The sequence below is a fragment of the Salmo salar genome, chromosome ssa15 (genome assembly GCF_905237065.1).
Source record: "Salmo salar chromosome ssa15, Ssal_v3.1, whole genome shotgun sequence".
Taxonomy (NCBI): Eukaryota; Metazoa; Chordata; class Actinopteri; order Salmoniformes; family Salmonidae; genus Salmo; species Salmo salar.
Window position 1 is genome coordinate 7,645,241 of NC_059456.1, and position 13,530 is coordinate 7,658,770.

Sequence of the window (13,530 nt, forward strand, 5' to 3'; positions counted from 1 at the left end):
AGCTGACGCTGACTGGAATAAAACAATGAGACCAACACCAGGAGAGCTGACGCTGACTGGAATAAAACAATGAGACCAACACCAGGAGAGCTGATGCTAACTGGAATAAAACCATGAGACCAACACCAGGAGAACTGATGCTGACTGGAATAAAACCAGGAGACCAACACCAGGAGACCAGACACTGACTGGAATAAAACCATGAGACCAACACCAGGAGAGCTGACGCTGACTGGAATAAAACCATGAGACCAACACCATGAGAACTGATGCTGACTGGAATAAAACCAGGAGACCAACACCAGGAGACCAGACACTGACTAGGATAAAACACATTTCAGGAGAAGACCGAGATGCAGACAGTGTTGAAGTAACAAAAGTTTATTACTAGAACAGGGGGCAGACTAAACAACAGGTCAAGGGCAGGCAGAGGTCAATAATCCAGTGTGGTGGGACAAGGTACAGAACAGCAGGCAGTCTCAGGGTCAGGATAGGCAGAATGGTCAAAACCGGGAAAACTAGAAAACAGGACCTAGAAAAAGACAGGCACAAAGAGAAAACCGTTGGTAGGCTTGACGAACAAACGATCTGGCAACAGACAAACAGAGAACACAGGTATAAATACACTGGGGATAATAAGGAAGATGGGCGACACCTGGAGGGGGTGGAGACAAGCACAAAGAAAGATGAAACAGATCAGGGTGTGTCACCAACACCAGGAGAACTGACAATGACTGGAATAAAACAATGAGACCAACACCAAGAGAACTAACTCTGACTGGAATAAAACAGATGGGTGCCAGAGATTTTAGCTAGCAGGTCACTAACACAACATCATTCACTGAGATTCACGCCCCTCTCGTGACATTGTCCACCTGTAATTTGGAGTAAATATTTAACCTGTTGGGGCTAAGGGGCAGTATTGAGAATTTTGAAAAAAATATGTGCCCATTTTTAACTGCCTCCTACACCAACTCAGAAGCTAGGATATGCATATTATTAACAGATTTGGATAGAAAACACTCTGAATTTTCTAAAACTGTTTGAATGGTGTCTGTAAGTATAACAAAACTCATATGTCAGGCAAAAACCTGAGAAAAATACAACCAGGAAATGAGAATTTTGTGGCTGTACTATTTTCGAGTCATTGCTAATAGATCACACAGTGACAAAGGATTCATTTCGTACTTCCTACGGCTTCCACTAGATGTCAACGATCTTTATAAAGTTGTTTGAAGCGTCTATGATGAACAGAGACCGGATGACAAGGAAGAGAAGTTGATGTCCCTGGCTATAGAATAAGGCTACAACGTAACAAAATGTGGAAAAAGTGAAGGGGTCTGAATACTTTCCGAATGCAGTGTAAATTGAACCTAACTTGAATGTCTAGAAAATACAGATTTTAGACTTTTTTCAACGTAATTTTTCGAGTTTTAATGGGGGCGCCATTTTTTGGTCTCGCCTATGGCGGCAGAACGGCAAGGTACCGTATCTATGTACTATATCTACAGTACATATTCATATGGCATTTCATAAAGAAATGAAAAGATTCTGAGAGAATATAATATATAAATTATATTTTTTTATATGGATTGCTATTTTAAAAAGGTATATTCAGGTAGAATCATTATGTTTTTCTATCCTATGTTTGTGGCATACAGTTGTCGTTTGCTTTCAGTGTGCGTCCTTAAACAGTACTGTATACTCTGATTTCAACATACAATGGCTTGCGAAAGTATTCACCCCCTTGGCATTTTTCCTATTTTATTGCCTTACAACTGGAATTAAAATATTTTGGGGGGGGGTTGTATCATTTGATTTAAACAACATGCCTACCACTTTGAAAATGCAAGATCTTTTTTATTGTGAAACAAACAAGAAATTAGACAAAAAAAACAGAAACTTAAGCATGCATAACTATTCACCCCCCCAAAACTTTGTAGGGACGGCCCTCTCTTGCAGGTTTGTTGTGGTGCCATATACTTTCCATTTTTTAATAATGGATTTAATGGTGCTCTGTGGGATGTTCAAAGTTTCTGATATTTTTTTATAACCCAACCCTGATCTGTACTTCTCCACAACTTTGTCCCTGACCTGTTTGGAGAGCTCCTTGGTCTTCATGGTGCCACTTGCTTGGTGGTGCCCCTTGCTTAGTGGTGTTGCAGACTCTGGGGCCTTTCAGAACAGGTGTATATATACTGAGATCCTGTGACACTTAGATTGCACACAGGTGGACTTTATTTAACTAATTATGTGACTTCTGAAGGTAATTGGTTGCACCAGATCTTATTTGGGTGCTTCATAGCAAAGGGGGTAAATACATATGCATGCACCACTTTCCGTTTTTTTTTTTTTTAATATCATTTTTTGAAACAAGGTATTTTTTTCATTTCAATTCATCAATTTGGACTATTTTGTGTTTGTCCATTACACGAAACCCAAATAAAAATATATTTAAACTGGTTGTAATTCAACAAAATAGGACAAACTCCAAGGGGGATGAATACTTTTGCAAAGCACTGTATGTCCATATATACCATGATTTATAACATAAGAATGACAACCTGTTGCCTCTCTTCTTTATGTAAACGGTTAAATTGATCCCTGTTAAGTCCACATTTACTTGGACTGGGCACCACACCAAGATATGTTCACATGTAAACAGTTAAAGTGAGTGCTGTCACCTGAACAGTATTCTAGAGGCTTTGAGCTGCCAACTGTCTTTTACGACATCAGCTGTGACATTATCGGATCTGATGTTCTTTAAGGTAATGACCCTTTCTTTCCTATAGATATGCATACTGGGGAGCAGTCTCGGAGCGTGTGTGTGTGTGTGTGTGTGTGTGTGTGCACGTGTGTTTTAGGACCTCCTCTTACCTATAGATATGTATATAGACACAAGGGTAAGAGGGTAGGAACTGGTAGAAACAAGAGCACACATGGAGAACCCTGAGTTACAGCCTGGTAACCCTGAGTTACAGCCTGGTGGCCTACTCATCAGCTGGAATGGCTTGTAATTTGTTATTTAAGGGTGACTGTGTGGCATGTAAGCTGATGAAAATTGCACCATGTACTTGGGAGAGACAAGGAAAAATACCAGGGTCATGCATTGTCTTTTCCATTTAAAAAAGTGGTCTGTGGTTGTTGGAAAGTACTTTCCCAATTGGAAACAGAAAACAAGAGCAATGTGACAGATGGATCGTACCAGACAGAAACAAGAGCAATGTGACAGATGGATCGTACCAGACAGAAACTAGAGCAGTGTGACAGATGGATCGTACCAGACAGAAACAAGAGCAATGTGACAGATGGATCGTACCAGACAGAAACTAGAGCAATGTGACAGATGGATCGTACCAGACAGAAACTAGAGCAGTGTGACAGATGGATCGTACCAGACAGAAACTAGAGCAATGTGACAGATGGATCGTACCAGACAGAAACAAGAACAATGTGACAGATGGATCGTACCACATAGAAACTAGAGCAATGTGACAGATGGATCGTACCACATAGAAACTAGAGCAATGTGACAGATGGATCGTACCACACAGAAATAAGACCAATGTGACAGATGGATTGTACCAGACAGAAACATGAGCAATGGACAGATGGATCGTACCACATAGAAACTAGAGCAATGTGACAGATGGATCGTACCACACAGAAATAAGACCAATGTGACAGATGGATTGTACCAGACAGAAACAAGAGCAATGGACAGATGGATCGTACCACATAGAAACTAGAGCAATGTGACAGATGGATCGTACCACATAGAAACAAGAGCAATGTGACAGATGGATCGTACCACATAGAAACAAGAGCAATGTGACAGATGAATCGTACCAGACAGAAACAAGAGCAATGTGACAGATGGATCGTACCAGACAGAAACTAGAGCAGTGTGACAGATGGATCGTACCAGACAGAAACAAGAGCAATGTGACAGATGGATCGTACCAGACAGAAACTAGAGCAATGTGACAGATGGATCGTACCAGACAGAAACTAGAGCAGTGTGACAGATGGATCGTACCAGACAGAAACTAGAGCAATGTGACAGATGGATCGTACCAGACAGAAACAAGAACAATGTGACAGATGGATCGTACCACATAGAAACTAGAGCAATGTGACAGATGGATCGTACCACATAGAAACTAGAGCAATGTGACAGATGGATCGTACCACACAGAAATAAGACCAATGTGACAGATGGATTGTACCAGACAGAAACATGAGCAATGGACAGATGGATCGTACCACATAGAAACTAGAGCAATGTGACAGATGGATCGTACCACACAGAAATAAGACCAATGTGACAGATGGATTGTACCAGACAGAAACAAGAGCAATGGACAGATGGATCGTACCACATAGAAACTAGAGCAATGTGACAGATGGATCGTACCACATAGAAACAAGAGCAATGTGACAGATGGATCGTACCACATAGAAACAAGAGCAATGTGACAGATGAATCGTACCAGACAGAAACAAGAGCAATGTGACAGATGGATCGTACCCCTCACAGCAACTTGCCCAAGCCTCCCCCTTTTCTCTTTCACCCAAATCCAGATAGCTGATGTTCTGAAAGAGCTGCAAAATCTGGACCCCTACAAATCAGCTGGACTAGACAATCTGGTCCCTCTCTAAAATTATCCGCCGCAATTGTTGCGGCCCCTATTACTAGCCTGTTCACACTCTCTTTCGTATAGTTTGAGATCACCAAAGATTGGAAAGCTGCCGTGGTCATCCCCCTCTTCAAAGGGGGAGACACTCTAGACCCAAACTCTTACAGATCTATATCTCTCCTAACCTGCCTTTCTAAAATCTTTGAAAGCCAAGTTAACAAACAGATCACCGACCATTTAGAATCCCACCGTACCTTCTCCACTATGCAATCTGCTTTCCGAGCTGGTCATGGGTGCACCTCAGCCATGCTCAAGGTCCCAAACGATATCATAACCGCCATCGAAAAAAGACAATACTGTGCAGCTGTATTCATCGACCTGGCCAAGGCTTTCGACTCTGTTAATCACCGCATTCTTATCGGCACTCAATAGCCTTGGTTTCTCAAATGACTGCCTCGCCTGGTTCACCAACTACTTCTCAGACAGAGTTCAGTGTGTCAAATCGGAGGGCCTGTTGTCCAGACCTCTGGCAGTCTATGGGGCTGCCACAGGGTTCAATTCTCGGGCCGACTCTCTTCTCTGTATACATTAATGATGTCACTCTTGCGGCTGGTGATTCTCTGATCCACCTCTACGCAGACGACACCATTCTGTATACTTCTGGCCCCTCTTTGGACACTGTGTTAACTAATCTCCCGACGAGCTTCAATGCCATAGAAATCGCCTTCCGGGGCCTTCAAATGCTCTTAAATGCAAGTAAAACTAAATGCATGCTCTTCAACCGATTGCTGCCCGCACCCGCCCGCCCGTCCAGCATCACTACTCTGGACGCTTCTGACTTATAATATGTGGACAACTACAAATACCTAGCTGTCTGGTTAGACTGTAAACTCTCCTTCCAGACTCAAATTAAGCATCTCCAATCCAAAATTAAATCTAGAATAGGCTTCCTATTTCACAACAAAGCATCCTTTACTCATGCTACCAAACATACCCTCGTAAAACTGACTATCCTACTGATCCTTGACTTCGGCGATGTCATTTACAAAATAGCCTCCAACACTCTACTCAGCAAATTGGATGCAGTCTATCACAGTGCCATCCGTTTTGTCACCAAAGCCCATATATTACCAAGCACTGCGACCTGTGTGCTCTCGTTGGCTGGTTCGTCGCCAAACCCACTGGCTCCAGGTCATCTATAAGTCTTTGCTAGGTAAAGCCCCGTCTAAACTCAGCTCACTGGTCACCATAGCAGCACCCACCCGTAGCACGCACTCCTGCAGGTATATTTCATTGGTCACCCCCAAAGCCAATTCATCCTTTGGCCGCCTTTCCTTCAAGTTTTCTGCCGCCAATGACTGGAATGAATTGCAAAAATCAATGAAGCTGGAGACTCATATCTCCTTCACTAACTTTAAGCATCAGCTATCAGAGCAGGTCATTGCACCTGTACATAGCCCATCTGTAAATAGCCCATCCAACTTCCTCATCCTCATACTGTTATCTATTTTATTTATATACATTGTTTTGCTCCTTTGCACCCCAGTATCTCTACTTGCACATTTATCTTCTGCACATCTATCACTCCAGTGTTTATTTGCTGAATGGTAATTATCTCGCCACTACTGCCTATTTATTGCCTTACCTCCCTAATCTTTCTTCATTTGCACACATTGTATATAGAGTTTTCTATTGTGTTATTGACTGTACGTTTGTTTTTTTCCATGTGTAACTCTGTGTTATTTGTGTCGCACTGCTTTGCTTTATCTTGGTCAGGTCGCAGTTGTAAATGAGAACTTGTTCTCAAATAGCCTACCTGGTTAAATAAAGGTGAAATAAATAAAATAAAATAAAAGATGAATTATACCACACAGAAAGAAGAGCAATGTGACAGATGGATCGTACCACACAGAAACAAGAGTGATGTGACAGATGGATCGTACCACATAGAAACAAGAGCAACATGACAGATGGATCGTACCACATAGAAACAAGAGCGATGTGACAGATCAAATCAATTTTTTTTATATAGCCCTTCTTACATCAGCTGATATCTCAAAGTGCTGTACAGAAACCCAGCCTAAAACTCCAAACAGGAAGCAATGCAGGTGTAGAAGCACGGTGGCTAGGAAAAACTCCCTAGAAAGGCCAAAACCTAGGAAGTAACCTAGAGAGGAACCAGGCTATGAGGGGTGGCCAGTCCTCTTCTGGCTGTGCCGGGTGGAGATTATAACAGCACATGGCCAAGATGTTCAAATGTTCATAAATGACCAGCATGGTCAAATAATAATAATCATATTAGTTGTCGAGGGTGCAACAAGTCAGCAACTCAAGAGTAAGTGACAGTTGGCTTTTTCATAGCCGATCTTTGAGAGTATCTCTACCGCTCCTGTTAAAAACAGCAGGTCTGGGACAGGTAGCACGTCCGGTGAACAGGTCAGGGTTCCATAGCCGCAGGCAGAACAGTTGAAACTGGAGCAGCAGCACGGCCAGGTGGACTGGGGACAGCAAGGAGTCATCACGCCAGGTAGTCCTGAGGCATGGTCCTAGGGCTCAGGTCCTCCGAGAGAGAGAAAGAAAGAAAGAGAGAAAGAGAGAATTAGAGAGAGCATATTTAAATTCACACAGGACACCGGATAAGACAAGATAAATACTCCAGATGTAACAGACTGACCCTAGCCCCCAACACATAAACTACTGCAGCATAAATACTGGAGGCTGAGACAGGAGGGGTCAGGAGAAACTGTGTCCCCATCCGAGGAAACTCCCGGACAGGGCCAAACAGGCAGGATATAACCCCACCCACTTTGCCAAAGCACAGCCCCCACACCACTGGAAGGATATCTCCAACCACCAACTTACCATCCTGAGACAAGGCCGAGTATAGCCCACAAAGATGATGGATCGTACCACACAGAAACAAGAGCAATGTGACAGATGGATCGTACCACACAGAAACATTGCGTAGAAATTGATTTTTTTTCTATTTGAAAACGGTTTTGAGAATATGAACATAAATGCAGAGTGACCAACAAACATACCTTGGTTAAATATTTTGTTTCTATTTGTTCATTACATTGTGCTAAGAACCATTTAAAATCTGTAACCGAATATCTCTTTCTGTATCCCCAATGTTTGTTTATCAATTGTATAGATTTGAAAGTATCAAGTACAGCTATATAGAATTATTTTCTATAATTGTATTCATTTCACAAATGTTTTCCCTAATTGAAACATTCTTATTAAATTAGTAGGTGACATAACCACAGAATGTTTCAACCACAGAATGTTTCAACTACAGAATGTTCATTTTGTCGTTAGTTCCAGGAAGTAAGGTCAACTGATAGCTAAACCTTTAGTGGAATTCAATGGACTCGTCAAAATGCTTGTGTGATTATGGGAAGGTGGAGAAAGTGAGGTCTACTCAGAACTGTCAGTTATGTCAAAGTTATTTTACAATGATTGGAGAAGCCACGGTCGGTTACATTTTGCAGTGACATTTTCATTGGGTTCTGCATACATTACCATCCGTTTTCCAACTTATAGTGTCTGCGTCCCAAATTATACCCTATGGGTCCTGGTTAAAAGTAGTGCACTATGTACGAGACAGTGTGCCAATTTGGGACCCATACATAAATAACTCTATAGGTTACCACAGAGTAATGGCTTGACATGCCATTGACAAGGACCTCTGCATATTTAGACCTCATTTGAATAATTTATTCCTCTTTCAGAAAACCATTTCTAACATGACCAAATATGAGCGGCAGAGTGAACTTCACTGAATATGGTTATTTCAATAGAACCATTAGAGCTAGTTCATGAAAAGCTGAATATGTAGGGTGTAGAATTAGTGTACAATTATGTTCTGTATCCTTTAGTTGTTTTTACTATGAATAGTTTGAATATTGTGATGCAATATTTTCTTTTTAAACTAGTTGACAGTTTGTCAAGGTTCTGAATCACATTTTTATAATAACAGAATACACTGTACAGGATGTAGCTTGTTTGGTGCAAATTTTTTTTAGAAAAATGTACATTAAAATACACTGTATATTGATAAAATTGTACTTGATATATTGATAGAAACATACATATATTGAGATAGGAATAATATCAAATGGAAAATGTATAATTAGTGTTGATTTAGAATTATTAAATTACAGTCATGTTATTTTTCTCTGGAATGTCTTAATTAAAATGTCCATGAAAAATTAAAATTTGAGACAAAATTATTAGAATTAAAATCTTTACATCTTTTAAATTCCAGGATTAATTTCAAACTGCAATTAAAACAGAGATGATAGGACAATGATGCTGAGACTATTACAGCTTCTGATTGGCCTAGAGGAGAAAATGAGCTTTACAGCTTCTGATTGGCCTACAGGAGAAAGTGAGCTTTCAGCTTCTGATTGGCCTACAGGAGAAAGTGAACTTTACAGCTTCTGATTTGCCTGGAGGTTAATTGAGGACAGACATTCTGCTAGCGGAACGCCTAGCCAATATCCAATGGAACAGCGTGGCGCGAAATACAAAAACCTCAAAAATCCAATAATTTCAATTTCTCAAACATACGACTATTTTTCACCATTTCACTTCTCCTTAATCCAACCACATTGTCCGATTTCAAAAAGGCTTTACAGCGAAAGCAAAACATTAGATTATGTTAGGAGAGTACATAGACCAAAATAACCACACAGCCATTTTCCAAGCAAGCATATATGTCACAAAAACCCAAAACACAGCTAAATGAAGCACTAACCTTTGATGATCTTCATCAGATGACACTCCTAGGACATTATGTTACACAATACATGTATGTTTTGTTCAATCAAGTTCATATTTATATCCAAAAACAGCATTTTACATTGGCGCGTGATGTTCAGAAAATGTATTTCCACCAAAAACTTCCGGTGAATTGACAAAAATACTCATCATAAACATTGACAAAATACATAACAATTCTTTTAAGAATTATAGATACAGAACTCCTTTATGCAACCGCTGTGTCAGATTTTAAAATAGCTTTACGGAGAAAGCACATTTTTCAATATTCTGAGTACATAGCTCAGCCATCACGGCGAGCTATTCAGACACCCGCCAAGTTCGGGGCAACCTAAACTCAGAATTAGTGTTAGAAATATGCTCTTACCTTTGCTGATCTTCGTCAGAATGCACTCCCAGGATTGCTACTTCCACAAGAAATGTTGTTTTTGTTCGAAATAATCCATAGTTATGTCCAAATACCTACGTTTTGTTCGTGCGTTCAGGTCACTATCCAAAGGATAACGCGCGAGCGCAATTCGATACACAAAAAGTCAAAATGTTCCATTACCGTACTTAGAAGCATGTCAAACGCTGTTTAAAATCAATTTTTATGGTTTTTTTAACGTAAAATTGTGATAATATTCCAACCGGACAATATCGTATTCATTCAAGGAGAAAAAGAAAAAACAGCGTGCTCGCGGGACCGCGCATATCCAATCCCTTTGTTGCCAGGCAGACCACTCAGTAACTGAGCTCCTATACTCTGCCCAGTGACAGGAAAAGGCTCAAACCACTTTCTGAAGGCTTTAGACAGTCAATGGAAGCCTTAGAAAGTGCAATGTAACAGCACAGATACTGTAGTTTCGAAAGGGACTAGAAAGAAGAACTACAATTCTCAGATCCTCCACTTCCTGGTTGACTTTTTCTCCGGTTTTTGCCTGCCATATGAGTTCTGTTATATTCACAGACACCATTCAAACAGTTTTAGAAACTTCAGAGTGTTTTCTATCCAAATCCACTAATAATATGCATATTCTAGTTTCTGGGCAAGAGTAGTAAACAGTTTAAATCGGGTACGTTTTTTCATCCGGCCGTGAAAATACTGCCCCCTATCCATTTCAGGTTAAAGTGAGCTTTACAGATTCTGATTGGCCTACAGGTTAAAGTGAGCTTTACAGATTCTGATTGGCCTACAGGTTAAAGTGAGCTTTACAGATTCTGATTGGCCTACAGGTTAAAGTGAGCTTTACCGCTTCTGACTGGCCTACAGGTTAAAGGACAATTAATTGTCATGACTTGATTGATGGGATTGCACAATCAAAGTTATTTCAGCATTGCTTCATCATAATCTGACCACAATAATTCCGTTCAATTCAATGAGGATTTTTTCTCTCATGCAAAACAACAATCAACCAATTCAGAAATAGCACTGAACACAATACATTTCTCTAAGGTCCAATTTGATACAGGTCTTAATGCCGGTGGTTATGTTAACAAAAACTGATTTTAGAAGGCAATTTAACAACTAAAAGGCTCATACAAAACCCCAACGCAAATTATAACTACAAAACTCAGTTTGTGGCTCCCTTCTTTGTCGCTTTATGTTTGCTCACAGTCAAAAATGGGGCAAGGTGTGGTGTGTGTCTGGTGTGATATGGTGAACGGTATGATAGAAATTACAGATTCGGCCAGCAGGCTGACAAAAAGCAACAGTTTCCCCTTCGAGCCTCCTTGATCCAATCTGAATAAAGTGTGTCCATCTGCTGAGCATTACAGGGGTCAACAGGGCCCTTTCCCTGGGACCCTCAAGGCCCCAAAGGCTCCTGAAGGGTTAGCCTACGTCCCAAATGGCACCCTATTCCCTATGTAGTGCATTACATTTTGACTAGTGCACTTAGGGCTCTATGTAGGGAATAGGGTGCGATTTGGGACGTAGGCTTAGACATGCTAATAGGGATTCTACCTCCATGGAGGAGGCCACAAAGTCAGGCTAGCACCCGACTGGGAGCTAACAATACACTGCTGAGAGAGGGGAGGAATAGGGGGTAGAGAGAGAGAGAGAAGAGAGAGAGAGAGAGAAGAGAGAGACAAGAGAGAGAGAAGAGAGAGAGAAGAGAGAGAGATAGAGAGGATGGATAAAAAGGGAGTAGAGAGAAAGAAAGAGATAGATAAAGAGAGAAGGGTGGGGGCTTAGGGTAGAGGTGGAGTGTAATTCCCTCTTTCCAGTGCCACATGGCGAAGGTCTGGATATGGGCCACTGGGGGCCTGTTAGGCTCATTGTTCCTCTCAGAATGACATGCGTCCTCACCATATGAACCTTGTTTAAATAGCTGTCCCTTTCTCCGCCCTCTATACCCCCCCAGTCCCTAGTGGCAGATGTGTCTTTTATTCCCCCCCCCCCTCGACTTATTCAGGTCGGAATTCCTGATCTTGAGGATTGAATGGGATTCTCTAGGATTAGGATATTTTAGCTGTTGGATTATTGTTATTGTTATTGTTGTTATTGTTGATGTGATACTTTGTGTTTGACATGAGAACATGAGGGAGAGTTGAGTTCATAATATGTTTGTTGTGTTACAGCTTTTGTAACACAACAAACAGGCTTATTTTTGGTGACATTTTTCTACTTATCTTCATCCAGTAAAATCAATATCTAAATAAATACCAATTAAAGCCCAAAAAAGGAGGATGTCAATATCAATATTAGAATGAAGCAGTAGGGATCAGATCTACCGTGAATATTATTGGCTCTGTAACAGTCAGCTGAACATAATGTTATTACTGTAACAATCAATAGTGCAAAAGAGCAGGGACAAAGAACGGCAGCAGAGAGAGAGAGAGAGAGAGAGAGAGAGAATCTTATTAGCGTGTGGCCATTTGAGAAAGCTGACAGAAGGGCCTGCTGTCACTGACAATGCCTGTGTGTGTGAGTGTGTGTGAGTGTGTGTGGTGACCCTGCTTAAGGCCAGGCACCACAGGGTGAAATTACATTTTTTGCATCTACTATCAATTAGTGGTTTTTTTTGTTGTGTTTTGGTCCTTTAATAATATTACTACTTATATACAGTGGGGGGGGGGGAGTATTTGATCCCCTGCTGATTTTGTACGTTTGCCCACTGACAAAGAAAGGATCAGTCTATAATTTTAATGGTAGGTTTATTTGAACAGTGAGAGACAGAATAACAACAAAAATATCCAGAAAAACGCATGTCAAAAATGTTATAAATTGATTTACATTTTAATGAGGGAAATAAGTATTTGACCCCCTCTCAATCAGAAAGATTTCTGGCTCCCAGGTGTCTTTTATACAGGTAACGAGCTGAGATTAGGAGCACACTCTTAAAGGGAGTGTGAACTGTCAATATTCCTCGGCCTGGGGCTCCATGCAAGATCTCACCTCGTGGAGTTGCAATGATCATGCGAACGGTGAGGAATCAGCCCAGAACTACACGGGAGGATCAAGGCAGCTGGGACCATAGTCACCAAGAAAACAATTGGTAACACACTATGCCGTGAAGGACTGAAATCCTGCAGCGCCCGCAAGGACCCCCTGCTCAAGAATACATATACAAGCCCGTCTGAAGTCTGCCAATGAACATCTGAATGACTCAGAGGACAACTGGTGAAAGTGTTGTGGTCAAGTGAAACCAAAATGGAGCTCTTTGACATCAACTCAACTCGCCGTGTTTGGAGGAGGAGGAATGCTGCCTATGACCCAAAGAACACCATCTCCACCGTCAAACATGGAGGTGGAAACATTATGCTTTGAGGGTGTTTTTCTGCTAAGGGGACAGGACAACTTCACCGCATCAAAGGGACGATGGACGGGGCCATGTACCATCAAATCTTGAGTGAAAACCTCCTTCCCTCAGCCAGGGCATTGAAAATGGGTCGCGGATGGGTATTCCAGCATGACAATGACCCAAAACACACGGCCAAGGCAATAAAGGAGTGGCTCAAGAAGAAGCACATTAAGGTCCTGGAGTGGCCTAGCCAGTCTCCAGACCTTAATCCCATAGAAAATCTGTGGAGGGAGCTGAAGGTTCGAGTTGCCAAACGTCATCCTCGAAACCTTAATTTAATGACTTGGAGAAGATTTGCAAAGAGGAGTGGGACAAAATCC